At 35.6% G+C, this 17,004-nt stretch overlaps 1 long non-coding RNA gene across 1 annotated transcript in view; it reads right to left on the bottom strand.

Annotated features, from left to right (window-relative positions):
- Window positions 1–17,004, bottom strand: part of LOC120778710 — a 163,371-nt gene that overhangs the window by 53,533 nt on the left and 92,834 nt on the right. The window contains exon 5 of the long non-coding RNA XR_005705575.1: window positions 11,655–11,683. This is a non-coding gene — a long non-coding RNA (uncharacterized LOC120778710). The remainder of the gene's footprint in view (window positions 1–11,654; window positions 11,684–17,004) is intronic.

Here is a 17,004-nt window from a genome sequence, read left to right as displayed (position 1 = left end):
CCTGTGTAAGTGCTGGCATGTACAGCAATTCATGTGTATAGTTTGAGAAAGCAAAACACAAAAACAAAAAAAAAAAAGAAACAAGTAACAGAAAAAGAATTCAGCACGTCATTTGCTTATTATTAAATTTGAAATAGAGCGGACAGGTTTGCGTGTAGCGATAATTGATGATAAATGTTGTATAATTAGAAAAATACCCAAAAATTATGAGAGGAAAAACAATTGTAATAATAAATGTACACGGGTGAAAAAAAACACTATTATCGAGTGAGGAATTAAGAATAAATATGCATTTACGTAGTGACATTGAAAATTATGCCTTATCGCCACATGCAACTACAAGCAGCAGTTACGAAACAGTGGCATTTACATATGTACAAATATACTAGCAAACATAAATTTCAGTAAATACGTTTGTAAATACATATATACATATTTAGTTTCATAATGTACGATATGAAAGCATTTGACAAGTCTCATTCCCTTCTCAGGCCTCTAACACCTTTCTAGGGGGGAACTACAAATGGTGTGAGGGTAATGACGGTAACTGAGGCAGCTGGCACTTTCTTCGTGCAATTATTTACATAAAATATTTAATGCAATCGAGTAAAAAAATTTTAGAACAAGTTTGCTGTCATGGGCAGTATTACGAAGCCCACAAGCAGAAGAAATAAAACATTAAATTTATGTAATTGGAAAATGCCGATTTATTAAAATAAAGCAATCCTAAAAAAAATATGCCCAGAAACATAATGTGTCTTAAAATCATTTAGCTCAGTGCAATAGAATCCGAGAAGACAATAGCAAAGACTCCTTCCTAAAACTCCAAATTATATCAGTTATAAAAATGGGCATCACTTACTGTTTGACTGAAAATTTTCGAAAAAATAGAGCGCTAGAGATTACTATGTGCGATTAAGTCTGACAGTTCAAAAAAGGAGATTTTTATTTTCTCTTAAGTTGTTAAGTAAGTATAGAATTCTACCCATTCCTTTGAGTGGTCAGCATAGATGCTCTTCTCAAGATAGTTTCATGAAGTTCTGGTTATAGTCTCAACATCACTCCGTCGCTACGGAAATGCAGTTGAAGTTCTGAACAATATGCCAAAGATACTCAAGATCACTAATTAGTGCAACTTCTCCGTCGGAATGCGCTACAAAGTTAAGTGTGGGAAGTTTCGGAATCATTATTGCCATACTACACTAACCTAAAATTCCACGGTTCGTCTGTGAACTCACTAAAACGAAGTTTGAAGCTAAAACAATTATTTTTCGGTAAAACCTGTAGTACGTCGATGAAAAAAAAGTTGGTTTAACTACAAAACTTGAATCATTTCCGACATAGTCCACAATTTCAAATACTTAACTTGTTCTGAAATGCTTTCACATTCCTTACAGCTCTACATATTGCGTAATATATACGAGTATGTCGAAAAATTTTACACACTCTTCACTTGTTTCGGTTCTCCAGTTGCTTTCACTTGAAATCTGTGTAACCTGAGCGGATCGCCTGTATGAATGAAGCCACACAAAAGCCTAACGACAACATGCGGGAGTTTCTGCGGAGCCAAATGAAGTACTGAGACATTCTTCCGCTCTTTGACATTGTTCGTTGTGCGGCGCAACCGCAAGTTCGCCTTCAGTTTTCGGGTTTGTCACTCAAATTTTATTGCACTGCATCGATGCACTCGTGACAAGCGCTAATAAAAGTTGACAAAAAGAAGGAAGAATACCGAAAAAGTGCCGAAATAACCGCAAAGCAATTAATTGCGCTCGTATCGATGCAGCAACTGCTGCCTCTTGAGAGAACCTGATATCAGTAAGCGTCGAAATTTTACGCAATTCATGCTACAAAGTTGTTATGTGAATGAACATTTTTGGTTTTTCCACGTATTCAGGACGGGTCTGCATGAAATTCTAGTGAAAACCGCATGAAAACGATGCTGAGCTATTAAGTTTCCGTATAGACTATGTGTGAGGAACGATGGGTTCTTATTCATGTTGTATTACAATGGACGTGTATAAGGCTCCATTCCCAAAATGGTTATATTTGCTTTGGACATTAAGTGAAGGTATTTTTGGAGGTTAATGTTTTTGTATTGAGAGTGATTTGAAATTCTATAAATATTCTGTAAATATTGTGATATTTGTAATATAAACAATATTTTTTCAATATCTTCTATAGTTTTCAATGTTAGATAGTTAAAGTTCTATTAAAGGTCTAACGCTATTCGGTGTTTCGAAAGAGCAATCGAAATCACTCTTTCCTGTAATCTCTTCTTTCATGAAACTCCCGGTTAGGGAAGTAAATCTACTCTCTAAAAGAGCACATTAATTCGTAGCTAACTCAACCAATCTCTCGAGCAATATTTTCATAGAGCACCCTCCTCTTTCGAGTAGAAAATTACGATATGAGCGGACAAAAATTTACGAAATTTACAGCCACAAAAAGACAAAGCAATTGTCTATACCGCCTCCTCCGATTCCAAATCTAGTACTTTCGAATTTTGGTTATATATAATCTGGCGTTATTCGATCACGATGTAGAAGAGTCTAAAGATGCTATGGTGAGAGTCAATTAGTGAGTCTCTCCTGACTCCAAACCAAGTTATCTCGAATTTTGGTAAGCTGTTAGATATTATCGTGCGTTATTCGATCACGATGTTGATGAGGCTAAAGAGACTATAGTGAGCGTAAATCGAAAAATCAACAACCGAAAAATGTCGGAGAGTTACTGAGCGTTTAGATCGATAAAAATCAGAATTATGAATCTCAGAGTGTTCCTAAGCATTTTGTTCGATATAATTCGTTTAAAACCGTATATTGAAGAACGCTAGTCCAGGTAATTACTTTTTGGTCAAGCGATTTTTTTCCTGGATCTCGAATAGTTTTCGTTCATCAAATTTTATAATTTTGGACCTTGTTATTTTTCAAAAATATGTTTTTACATTTCGTATGACACGTTTTTGGACTAGTAATCTAGAGTAATTGAAGAGTGGAATACGGTGTTCGGAAAGAAGCCTCGGTTTTAGGAAAGCATTATCGCTTTTACTCACTTATTCAAGTATACAAATTATTATTTGATATATCAATTTAAAATACTTCAGTAACAAATTTCCTTCACCCTCCCACAACTTAAAATCGCATTCACCGTTATCTCGCCTGCACAGCAGATTAGCATTTCGTGCTCCAATTAAGCCGAAACGGAGTTGAGAACAAATGAGGGTGGCATGGTAACAATGTACGCCAGTTTCCAACGCCACTAGAGTCAAGTGTATCCACACATACATATATATATATATATATACATATATGTACATATATATGTACATACAAACATACATAAGTGTATGTGGTAGCCACAAGTAGTTGTCGAACAAAGTACGAACGCGATAATTCAATTAACACGACTCATGAAAATATTAGTTTCTTTTTAATTAATGTGCAGCTATCATGCAATGCGATTATGGCAACAACAACAACAATTGCTACATGAGCAAACAACAACATGTTGTACAATGTATAATGATGCCGTTGCAACATCGTCGTCGCTAAGAATTCTTTCGGCTGCTTGATTGTTCTCGATGCTGTTTGGCGCGTTGCAAGTAATAATTAAGTGCAACAACAACAATTAACATTGCGCTCAATTCGCTATACATTTAATTGGCTATGAAAATGAAATCCACCAGCGCGCTTCTAAGACGCTGAAGTGGAAGTGGCCGCAGCCAAGGCGAACTACAACGGCGCTGTGGCATGTGATTTGCATGGCGAGGTCAAGGGAAAGTGATGCGCTTGGAAATTAAGCGACGCGTTTATTAGTGGTAAACACTAAGAGAAAGTTAACGAGCGCTAATTTAATTAAAAACAGGCTGAGCTAATCAAAAGACGAGACCGGGCAAATTACAAATAATTCAATATAAAACAAAAAACAAAAAAAAAAAATATATATACATACATACATATGTATATAGGGAGAAAAAACAATAAAATATTGTAATTTGTTGCACCGAAGCTACAATACCATTCACAAATAAAGAAGTTTTCATATAAAAACTTGATTGGGATCGTTCAGTTTGTATGGCTGCTATATGCTATAGTGATTCGATCTGAAAGATTTCTTTGGATATTATTTCTTTGTATTGGGCAATAGTTCACTCAAAATTTCAAGCAAATATCTCATTAAATGAAAAAGTTTTTCATACAAGCACTTGATTTGTAGCGTTCAGTTTGTATGACAGCTATATGTTATAGTGATCCGATCTAAATAATTTCTTCAGATATTGTACTCTTGCTTTAGATAATAATTCGTGTGAAATTTCTTGATGATATCCTTGCAAATACAAAAGTTTTTCATACAAAGACTGATTTTTAATGGTTCAGTTTGTATGGCAGCTATGTATATGCTATAGTGATTCGATCTAAAAGATTTACTTGGAGATTATATTCTTGCATTAGACAATGAATCGTGCCAAATTTCGCGAAGATATCTCTTCAAATTCAAAAGTTTTCTATAGAAAGACTAGTTTCCGATCGGCCAGTTTGTATGGCAGCTATATGCTATGGTGATCCGATTTGAACAATTTCTTCGGAAAGTGTACTCTTGTCTTAGACAATAATTCTTGTCGTGTTTCTTAAAGATATCTTCTTAAACACAGAAGTTTTCCATACAAAGTCTGGATTTTGATCGATCCGTTTGTATGACAGCTATATGTTATAGTTGTCCGATCTGAAAAATTTATTCAGATATTATAGAATTTTCTAGGGAAAAAAATGCGTGGAAAATTTCATGAAAATATCTCGTAAACTAAAAAAGTTTTTCCTACAAGGACTGGATTTCGATTTCGATCAGTCTGTATGACAGCTACATGCTAAAGTGATCCGATGTAGACGGTTCCAACTTAGGAGCAGCTCCTTGTGGAGGAAAGGACATGTGGGAAATTTCAGGCCAATGGCGCTAGAACTGAGCGAGTGGTTCGTGTATTTACAGGGCTTCTGAAGTTTCTTTCTGGGTGTTACAAACCTCTTTGAAACATATTGTACTCTATTCAGGGCATAAAAACCATGCTTAAACACTTCAAAGAAATGTTCATGAATTTCCTGAAAATATACCCCAAATTAAAGCTGCATCGAGTACAGCTAATCAGTAGTTTCCTCGCACAGATATCACCAATCATTAAAGATTGCTCGCAATTAGTTAGTTGATTGATTAAAAGGAAACCACGCTCACGTTGCTCGGGGTCGAGTTGCAGTCAGCTTATTGCGCGTCCACCCGCGCTTTGGTATTTGCTCTTCATCATTGCCGTTGATCATCAATTGTTGCCGATCGAGCCGCTCGTTGTCGCATCAATCAATTAAGCACTTAACAGTTTAACTCTTTATTGCCGGCATTGATCGCTGAAATATGTGTGTGTGTGTGTGGAAAATATATAGTATAAATAATTGGCATGATTTCTTGTGACAATGACTGCAAAGCACTAAAAATAGATGTGCGATCACTGATCGGTGACTTGGAAAATGATCACGCTACGAAGATGCATAAATTTAGATATGAAAATTTTTTTATTTATGTGCTAGTAAAGTGGTAAATTTTGTTTCGAAAATTCGTATTTATTGGTAACCGCTGCAATTGTGGTTAGTTCTTGTATATAAAATAGTATTAGCTGAGGATTAGCTGAATCGAAATTGAAGGCAGTAATTATAATTTAAGACTTTAATAAAATAATTAGTGATTTTCAGCGAAACTTTGCCGGAAGTTTTCAACAAAAACATAATTTTGCGAAATTCTGCGAAAAGATGCGGCGACTAACAGAAGCCTTCAGGAGCGGAGCCTGCTTTTGTAGAACCTCCTAAGGTGATATAGCGACTGATACCCATAGGATACTGAAATTATGGAGGGAACAGGGCATAAGTCTCCTAAACAACACGTATAAAGTTCTGTCCATCGTATTGTGTGGAAGATAAAAGCCCACCGTGAACAAACTGATTGGACCTTATCAGTGTGGCTTTAGACCTGGAAAATCAACAACCGACCAGATATTCACCATGCGCAACATCCTAGAAAAGACCCGTGAGATCAAAATCGACACACACCACCTCTTCGTCGATTTCAAAGCTGCCTTTGACAGCAGGAAAAGGTACTGCCTTTATGCTGCGTTGTCTAAATTTGTTATCCCCACAAGACTAATACGGCTGTGTAAGTTGACGTTGAGCAATACCAAAAGCTGCGCCAGGATCGAGAAGGACCTCTCCGAGCCATTCGATACCAACCGAGGTCTCAGACAAGGCGACTCTCTATCTACACTCCCATGTCACTCATCATTCCCGTCCTGCTTTATGGCGCAGAGGCTTAGAAGATGACAACATCTGTTGAGTCGGCGTTACGAGTTTTCGAGAAAAAGGTTCTGTGGAAGATTTACTGCGACTACCGCAGTCGATGGGACGATGAGCTGTACGAAATATGCGATGGCAATGGAAAGTTGAGCGAATTAAGAGACAGTGACTACGCTCATGGATGTCATGTCGTCCGAATGGATAAAAACACTCCATGTTTTAGAATATTTGATACAATACCCGCCGGGGAAAGCAGAGGAAGAGCTTCACTCCGTTGAAAAGTTCCGGTGGAGACGGACCAATTGGAATCAAGGAAAAAAGGAAGAACGATTGCAGGTGTACTTTGTATCAGGAAAGCTCAAAGGGTCCTGTGGCTTATTGCGAGATTGAGATTATTCTACAATATTGCGGGCGTCTCATGACTACCTTACTTTTACTAGAAAATCCACTCGGTGAAAAATGAACTTGCTTTTCGACATTTGCTCATCCTAAGTGTTCACTATATAAAGATGTTGCATGTCTATACATATATAAAGATATCGGTGTACATATATATACATTTCTGCCAGAAATATTCATGTTCACACTATTCTGTCATATTTTTAGTTGAACCCCAAAATATGTTCTTTTTTTACCCAAAAATATATAATCGTTTTTGTGCGCACACAACTCAACTACATACTGAATATACATAGTATAGATCTGTACGTAAATCTTTATGAAAAAGAATAAATCTAAATTGGAAAATCACAAAAATTATGTGTATATGATATTGTTGAACTAATTTAAATTTCCTATTTTTAAGACTCTATTATTTTTAGATTGAAAAGCTGAAAATTTAAATAAATGCTCGAACGAGTACCATTAACAGCAGCAACGCTGGGCGGTGGTGTGCCGCCGCTGATGGTGGCAACAAACTCAGCTAAGAGCAACCAATACAAAAGCAACAACGCAGTGAAGTGACTGACGAACGCCTATAGCGGACCATACATATATACATACAAGTACATACATGGCCTTTTGGCAGGTGGAACGCGTTCGGCCAACACCAGCCGCACCGCTGCAGGCGTCCGCGCGATGCGTTGGTTGCATGCACTTTGCCGCTGTGCTGACTTCTTGAGATTTTATTCCAATAATAAATTCGGTATTTTCCGCTTATGACTATGAGTACCACACACAACTACACATACGCACGCATACATATACAAACACATATGTTGTTTTACATATATTTTGTTGTGTATGTGATGTGTGCAAGTGGCATGCCGCGGTGACCGCGCCACTTACGGCGGGTGTGAAATGCACATTTGCGCCTAAATGAAATCGTAAAGCACACAACAACTACAGCAAGAAGAAAAATTTAATTTATTTCTAGATTATTTCAATGATGCCATTATTCATTGGCATGTTGTGCGCGCCGCTTCCACCAGCGTCATACTCGTTTGCGTACAAATAACTGCACATTAATGTACAAAAATATTTTGTTTTCAATAAAATTTTGCTTTTAATTAAATTGTGCAGTTAACGTAGCGTATAAATTGCTAGAGAAAATTTCATAATTCAAATTCAGGAAAATAAAATTTTCGGAAATTTTTTTTGTTGCAAAAATATTTTGTATTCATTTTTATTTTGTTGGAGTACTTTTAATTTTTTTTTTAAACTTATTGATATTTAAAAAAATTACAAAAAAAATTTAATGAAAAAATTTGATTGAATCAAATTCATGAAAATAAATTATTTGGAAAATTTTTGTAATTGAAAAAATATTTTTTATGAACTCTTTTTGTGTAAACTATTATTTTGTAAACATTTTATTTTATGTTAAAAGTATTTTTTCTTATAAAATAAAAAAAATAATAATAATAACTAGTGGCACTAAAATATTTAGAAAATTGTTGTTGTTGTAAGCAACTTTTGTAGAAACTATTTTTTGTAATTTTTTTTAAATCAAGACAATAAAATATTTAAAAAATTGTTGTTGTTGCAAAGAACTTTTGTAGAAATTATTTTCTTGTAAAATTTCATTTAAAAATATTTTTTTTATAAAAAAGTCATGACAATAAAATATTGAGAAAATTGTTGCTGTTGCAAAGAACTTTTGTAGAAATTATTTTTTGCAAAATTTCATTTAAAAATATTTTTTTATAAAAAAATGCATGGCAATAAAATATTTGGAAAATTGTTGTTGTTGTAAACAATTTTGTAGAAATTATTTGGTGTAAAATTTCTTTTAAAAACATTTTTTTTTTGTAAAAAAGTTCATGGCAATAAAATATTTAGAAAATTGTTGTTGTTGTAAACAACTTTTGTAGAAATTATTTTTTGTAAAATTTCATTTAAAAATATTTTTTTTTATAAAAAATTCATGACAATAAAATATTTAGAAAATTGTTGTTGTTGCAAAGAACTTTTGTAGAAATTATTTTTTGTAAAATTTCATTTAAAAATATTTTTTTTATTTTTATAAAAAAAGTCATGACAATAAAATATTTAGAAAATTAAAAAATCAAGAAATTAAATTAAAAAAAATATTTGAATATTTATAAAAAAATTGTAATACTTAAGTTAAAGAAAACTAAATTTTAGGGTTATAAAATTCGTTATTGATTTATTGCGCTTTTATTATTTTTTAACGGTACCGTTATATGGGAAGTAAGCGGGTTATCTTCCGATTTCAACCATTTACAGACTATCGGTTGGAGTTCTTATAGTATTTGTGCTAAGCACATCTGGTTGTTGTGGCTTTGGCGTTCACAGCGCCACACTCTTCACTTGTGATGTTCCTCCACAGCTTAATTTGCCTTATCGCCTTCGCACTGCCACTGCCGCTAAATGCAACAAGTTTCTTAACGGTTTTATTTGCTTGCTTTTTCAACTAAATATGACAGCAAGAAATTTAGAAGGCCGCCAGATAATTTGGCAGTCACTTTCGCCCCGAACACACTCACATCCAGCTGCACTCGTCATCTGCGTAGCATTTTACGTTTGTACACATACTTATAAGCCGCACTGTTACTTGATATGCGCCATTATTGCATAGAATATACGAACCGCACTGACGGCATTGCCATTGGCAACGACTGCAAATGAACTTTTTTCGCAAATTTCTCTTCGCTTGCGCTCTTAAATAAATAATATTAATTTCGATTATTTTTAAAGCGTGAAAAACGTGCCACAAAGTGTACACCATTTATTTTTGTAATGAAGTGAAATGAAATTACGCTAAAAATAAATGTCAATGTGCAGATGTCCATATGTGTTTATGTATATTTTGCTGAATGCGCCTTGTATGTGTGTGTTTATGCAAATTATGTTGAGAAAATAATTGAAAATTGGCAAGTAGAGGTCATTGATGCTTGCAAGCGAGTGTGGATTTAGTGGAAATTTATATGAAAATGTATAAAAAACAATAATATATAAGCATATACTATGCGTTTGACCTTAATAGTATTATTATTTAGTATGTAATACATTTTTTTTTTATTTTTTCTTATTCTATTTATAAATCAATGCGTTTTAAAAACGACTTTCATTACTTTCAGACCAAAAAACCATCGACGATTGGTGGCTATTATTAGTAATTTATATTTTTAATACCTACATATATGAAGTATACAATATATTATAATTGCCTACAGAGCACAAAAAAAAATAAATTTTGAATCTAGACAATTGTTGTACTCTTCATAAGTTACCATTATGTTCGAAAACAGATCTGCTTTTTATCATCTCGACGCCTACTTAACACCTCACAGATTTAAAAAAACGCTAAATACGAGTATAAAATTTAGCTTAGAGAGTGATTTAGCTTAGTTACTAATTGCGCTTTGATCATGTTGATCCAGAAAGAAATAAAAAATAAACCGAAAAGTAAACCCTTTCGATAACCTATTGAAGCCGAGAGCTGCATATAAAGTGCTTCAGGTGATTAAATGCCTCCCCTAGAGTCCTTCGATTCTATATTTACAAAAAGACTATGACCAAACTATAATTGTTGTTATAATTGGCATGAAAAACAGTTAAAAGTGTCGATCTCAAGTATTTTGTAATTTAATTATCACTCACCAAAATAATATTAGATTAGATTGATAAACGTGAAATGCACCGCGACCTTAGGTCTATTGTGCCCTCCCCTAAATCATAAAGTCACACCTAGCCCCAACATATTGATAAAGTCCAATATACAATTTAGAAACATGGATCTAAAGGCCTTCAGGGCAGTCTATTAGCAGTATTTCTGGTGTTTTAGGCTCTCTGTCGCAAAACCGACAATTTAGGAAAGAAGCTAGGCCCTCAAAATAGTATACCCTTCTTGCTATGCCACAGCAATCACTTTAGAAAGCAAAACTACTATTCTTTAAGAGCCTAAAACAAATTATTTACTGAAACCTTTTTCGTATAGGCCGAACTTTTTCTTCTTTAGGTGATATTACTGCTAAGAACTCATGTAGTACTACTAAACAAAAGTCTTCTCTACCACAAAATTCCTCCAGAATAAAGTGTATTTTACAGAAAAATTTTCCAAATACTCGTAAGTACAGACTCTACTGCACAGAAATAAAGATAGCATGAAAGGCCAAGTACCTTCCTTCGATGTTTCGAAACTTCCGTTGAGCTGTTAACCGCAAAACCGAGCTCTCAGCAAAAATCACTAGAGTCGTAATGACTATCAAGAAGAACGAATATGAAAATAGAACTTACAAATTGCTTCTGATTACTTTGTATTTAAAAGGATCTATTCGCTTTAAATGTAAAAGTCCATTAAAACTCGTATTAAGCTCGTTCTTTTAACTTTTGTTTGAAAACTATAGTTTCTCGAAGGATACGCAATTTCTTTTGCAATACAGTCTCTGTTATCTTTTGCAATCGGAATAGATCAGAAGTACACATAATTACCTATTGGCCATCGATAGAAGACACTATAGGAACACGATCGGAATACTAACTGATCACTGTTTGGTGGCAACACACGCTCGCAGAATGGGACTGACAGGTCGAGAAGACTACGAGAACTGTCTAGAGCAAGGCTCCAGGGAAAGAATAGAATATCTTTTGTACACTTGTGCTGCATTGGCAAGACAACGCGGCAAGCGCAGGTACCCTAAATGATGACTACTTCTCATGGAGTCCATCTGGTAGCGCAAAGAACCAAAATTGGTCTATGTGTGGTATATGGGCCTACCAGATTAACCTAATCTAACCTAACCCATTAGCAGTGTAAATTTGTCTTTACTAAGGAATACTTAAGTATACTCTTCGATGAAATTTATTATGTTAACTCAGATTAGTTACATAAGCTTTTTTAATTTTGCTGATGTGACTTACCAATTATGCTCCATTTTTTATGTTGGCCCCTGAAATATGACAAAGAAGAATTCAAATTTTGAATTAATATTACTATTTTGATCAATATAAATATATAGATTAAATATTATGAGAGGATTTTATATACAATGTCGATTCAATATGACTCGAAACACTTCTGAAGCTGTAATTCTTTTATAGCGTCATCTATTTTCGAATCAAAGGTCAAACGTTTACTGCTAGGAAACCTCTATAAACTCCAGCTTCAGATTTCTAGACTATTGGAGAGTCTTCTAAGCCAAGCTTGCGGCCATTAGGGTAGCAGAAGATCTACTGCTCCGAAGTGCAGCCTCCTTCAGAAAAGTGACCATTAACTTAGATAACAGAGCGGCGATACTAGCCTTGAACTCAATAATAGTGCGTTCAGGGTTGATCGAGGAGTGCCTAACTCGCTATCAATAGCATCGACTGTCCTTGTCAAAAGACTGGTATGCGTGTCAAGCCACAGCGGAGTCGCAGGAAATTGCAAAGCTAATGAGTTAGTAAGGAAAGGCACCCTAGAACCGCTATCGGTAGAATGGGGGCGGATCGGTGCCCCGTATCATTTTGCGTTCTACTTACAGAGAAGTGGGCTTTGCGAGAACTTGGCCAGTACTGGGCTACCATGGGTAGGTGCGCTGTTGCAAAAGCCTTTTGACACAAGATCGATTGCAAGACATCTAGTGATCGCTTTGTCCTCAGGCCAGCCTCTCCCTTTTGTAGGGATTTTAACAGGACATTGCTCTGGTAATGTCAATGCTGAAAGATTGGGAACAACTCAACACTTTCTCCTTGAGTGTCCCACGCTGGGTAGGTCAAGACTTAAACACTTGGGAGCTGATACCTTCAGACATCCCACCGTACTGACGGGAGTGGGAATTAAACGGCTGTGTTAGCTACTAAGCGTTTTGCTTATTTATAAAGTTCGAACACAAGAGTTGTTGTTTTCTATGGCTTCGCAAAGCACTACATATTGCAGACCACGTGCGATCTTGGATTAGCCAACTAACAACCCAACCTAACCATTCAGCAAAAAGTGAATTTCATCGCAGAACAAAAGTTTTTGGTGAAAACCGGGATAGGTGGTCATCTCGTTTTGGGCTCACTCACCGAACGTGCGACGCGCTTGATGGTCATTTGGCTTCATTTCTTGCACGAATCGGATTTTGTAAGCCTGCAAACCAAGAGCCTTTCGCAAAATCTTTCATAAAGTGAGCGGGCACAGCTCACATTCAGGTCTTCTTCGATACTCTGCTCCACTCTTCTAAAAGACATCCCCGCTGTACATAGATTTCCTTCAAAAAACTTCCATAATTCATTCTTTCCGACTGCTCAAACACTGTTTTCAAAGCTCTAGCGAATAGTACTCGCCTGACAGTCTATAAAATTGCTGACTAAACAGAAAACTATAAACTCACTGCTACCTGAAATCACTTAATATTCACTAATTTCATGTAAATACCGACTTTATTGGCTGCTTTGTGTGTTATCCTTTCAATGACGAATCAATAACATCAATTAGCATGTCATTATCACGTTTCAAAGCATTAAATATAAATAAATAAAGTCGCAAACAAACCACCCCACCAAAAGCAAACAACCAAAACAACACAAACAAAATGAAAACAACAAAACCAACAGGCACTAAATGCAAGCAAAATGCAGTGAACGAAGTATTCCGGCAGTGAGACATCACAAAGTCGCTTGAGCCCTTACTACGCGCCGAGACAACTGCGCGGCCTAAGTGGGAACCCTCGAATAGAGAATGCCGCCTGCGGTCGACGAGCGGCAATAAATGGCAATGATATGCGAAAATTCTATTGCAAAAATATGCACCGCTGTTCAATTGTATCGAAGGGATAATAACCACCACACACGCACACACATATACATGCATACCGGGCGCTTGTGCGTCCTTACTTCATGTCAATTCAAGCGCTCAGCCAGCTTGGGTTGAGTTGGAATCCCTGTAACTTCGAAAACTCTGCTGTTGTGTGGAAAGTTAATAACGGTTTAGTGTTCATGATCGGGCATTTTGTGTGCAACAAGTACACACACACACGCATGTGATACACACAAGTTTAATAATTATTGGTTTTGTTGCTGTTGTTGCTGCATTTAATCGGTTATTTATTGATGAGGCTATGCATAGATTTCGTAAGGGATTTACCGCTATTATAGCTAGTTACATCCCTAGGCGCGTATGCAGATACCGTTTTGCGCATATGTATGTGTGTGTGTGTATTTCTCTTAATTGACATTGGCAGTATTGCGGAGATTCTACCTGCTTCACATGTATGTATATTTGTGGGTTTTGTAGCTCCCAAATAGACGCAGTTCAATAAATTTACTTTGTGGTTGCATGCTGGTGTATTTGGCAATCACAAATAATTATGCAAATGAAGTACGTTTCAATAGCTCAATTTTGTATGTAGAAGCAGTGAAAGGAATCAATGACTTTTGTTGTTTTCAGAAAACGCGCTAAAGAGCTACAGGGGGGCTTTCAAAGCAGCAGCACAACAAAGAAGTTAGGTTTAGTATCGAATAGAATCCAACCGTTCCTTAATTTCAACGCTAAGCCCTGGGTTAAACTACATATGGCACCAAGTAACCGAAGAGTTTTACTTTCGGCTGCCCGAGGAAGTGCCTGTTGATAACCTCTATTAAGGGGTTATATGGGTTTCAAGGCTTCCAAAAAGCGTTTTTCATACTATATTATTCCATTTTCTAACATACCTAGAATATTGTCTTGAATCCTAAAATATATTTGAGTAACAGTTTTGGCGGATGAAGCCAAGTGTAGAAATTAACGCAAGTGAGGAAAGTTCTCTAACGCTCAAACAGTTCACGACTTCTGGTCTTAGACCAAGTATCCTCTGGGTAGCCTAAAATATTCGTTTGAAAGCAAGGTAAAGTGAGAACCAAGTGAGTGTGACCATCCGACGGAAGAGAAGGACGATGTGACAAATGATGTCTTCTATGAGGGCTTGGAGCGAACATGTGAGAGCTGCCCCCGCCACGATGTAAAAATCGTGCTTTGTGACTTTAACGCAAGGGTGGCAAAGAGGATATCTTTGGCACAACGTTCGGTAAACTCAGCCTCCATGATGAAACATCTCCAAATGGGTTAAAGCTGATCGACTTCGTCGGGACCGAAATATAGTGATCTCTAGTACTAGATTCCAGCATAAAAAAAGGAACCTGGCTGTCTCCCAATCGGGAAGTCACGTAAGACGTGCGTACGCTCCGGGGTCCTAACATTGACTCAGACCACTGTCTTGTTGTAGCCAAGATACCTTCCCGCCTTTGTGCAGAAAAAAGCGTACGTTAACAAACGCAAAGAAGGTTCGGCGTGGAGAAACTGCAATAACAATAGACAGCCAAACGACTTTCTACTCGACTTGCACTTCTGCTCTCTGGGAGCACTCATCAGCAACTAGGTATAAGAAAACTTTGTAACGTAGGCAGACTGCTGTCTGGTCAAGGACTGTCAACTTGGCAGTGTTCCTCCAAATTACGTCAGGTATGTTTTATGCCGCTACAACAACAATCGCCATAGAAAGAATCGACGAGTAGTTATTAATAGAGAAACACTAATTCTAGGCTGCAACTCGACATGATCTCGTAGAGGTTGGTTTATTAAGTGTGGCTATTGACTATATTCTAACAGTACAATAGACTTTTACTGCGAATTTCGCTTTCTTCAAACAAATGACATAAAACTTCCATATGCGGATTCTCTAATCTTTATTAGAGCCTCCCAAAAACGAATTGAAGTGGAAGTGTTCTGCTAAGCTATGCAGTTACTGATGGCAATGATCGTTGGGTAGATCAACAGCTATTTGGGATGTAAAATTAACAGCTTATGTCCTATAAAAAAGCTTCTAAAAAATTATTATTATTAAAAAAATTAAAAATAAAATTAAAAAAAATTAAGAAAAAATTAAAAATTTATAACAATATTTTAAAAAATTCCAACAACAACAACAATAAATTTTATTAATATAATTTTTTTTGTCAAAATACTTCAAAGCTCTCATGCGGTAGCTGCATATAAATTCATTTGTATCATATAATTTTTTCAATTAAATAATATTTTCTTAATTTTAATTCACTTAACAATAAATAATTATAAGTAAATCATCAATCATCAGTGAGTAGAAATTTAAAAGCAAAATATTTCTTTCGAACCCGCTAATTTGCAGCGCTCAAGCGTGCACCACAATTAAATCGATATCAAATTTGCCACAAAAGGTTAAAATACCGTTAAGAAAAAAAACGCCAGCAACAAAAAGCGCCAAGAACTAAATAAGCCAACAGTGGCCGGAGGCGCAAAAGCCGCGTCTAACAGTAGCCAAAAACGTTTAATTTAACAAGCTGTCGGCAGAAAGATACAATTAGCAAACCGGCTACAATAAATAAAACAACAACAAGAACAAAAACAAAAACGAAAATTCTAAAAAAAGTGAATACTGCAATCGATAAACCGGCTATATAATTGTTTTCCAACACGAAAGAGATATGTAATGGAGCCCACACATCGATGTGTATATAGTACGACGTATGTATGCGTGTAAAATGTATGTGTGTGTGGGCATGAAATTGCCTGCATTGTTCTACGTGGCTTTGGCCACGGTGAGTGAGCGCTACACGAGCAAATCTTAATTAAAGCGCGAAATCATAAAAAAGAAAAGCAGAAAATTAAAACCGAAAACGAGCGAAAAGCATTTGGAAAGTAATAACACACATGCATACATTAATGCATATGTGTGGGTATGTGTGTATTTTTATACACTTAAGAACAAGTAACATGAATATTTCGACTTGCTTCAGCAAATTGCCAAGCGCTTGACAACAAGTTCTATACAATTTTTGTTGTTATTGTTGGTATAAAACTTTTTCACATTTTGTTAGAAGATCTTTTTAAAAATTTGGTTGTTGTTGCATTTTTAGAATTTGTTGTAGCATTTTTAAAGTTTGTTGTTGTTGTTGTTCTTTCGAAACTGTTGTTGTTGGCATTTCTTAAAATGTTGTTAGACTTTTTTTTAAATTTGAAGCTATTTTTTAAGATTGTGTTGTTGTTGCATTTTTTTCGTTTTTTTTATTGTTGTTGTTTTTCCATTTGTTATTGTTGTTGCTTCGACTTTTTAAATGTTGTTGTTAATTTTTTTAAGTTTTGATGGTTCTTAGAATTTTTGTTGTTGTTGTTTTTATTTTTTTTATTGTTGTTGTTTTTATTTTTCGATATTTTTTGTTGTTGTTTTTTCTTGCCACTCGAATATTTCTAACTTTTATGGCTTTCAATTTAATAGTACAGACATTTATAAGCGCA

The sequence above is a fragment of the Bactrocera tryoni genome, chromosome 5, assembly GCF_016617805.1.
Source record: "Bactrocera tryoni isolate S06 chromosome 5, CSIRO_BtryS06_freeze2, whole genome shotgun sequence".
Taxonomy (NCBI): domain Eukaryota; kingdom Metazoa; phylum Arthropoda; class Insecta; order Diptera; family Tephritidae; genus Bactrocera; species Bactrocera tryoni.
This window is presented reverse-complemented; position numbering and strand designations above follow the sequence as displayed.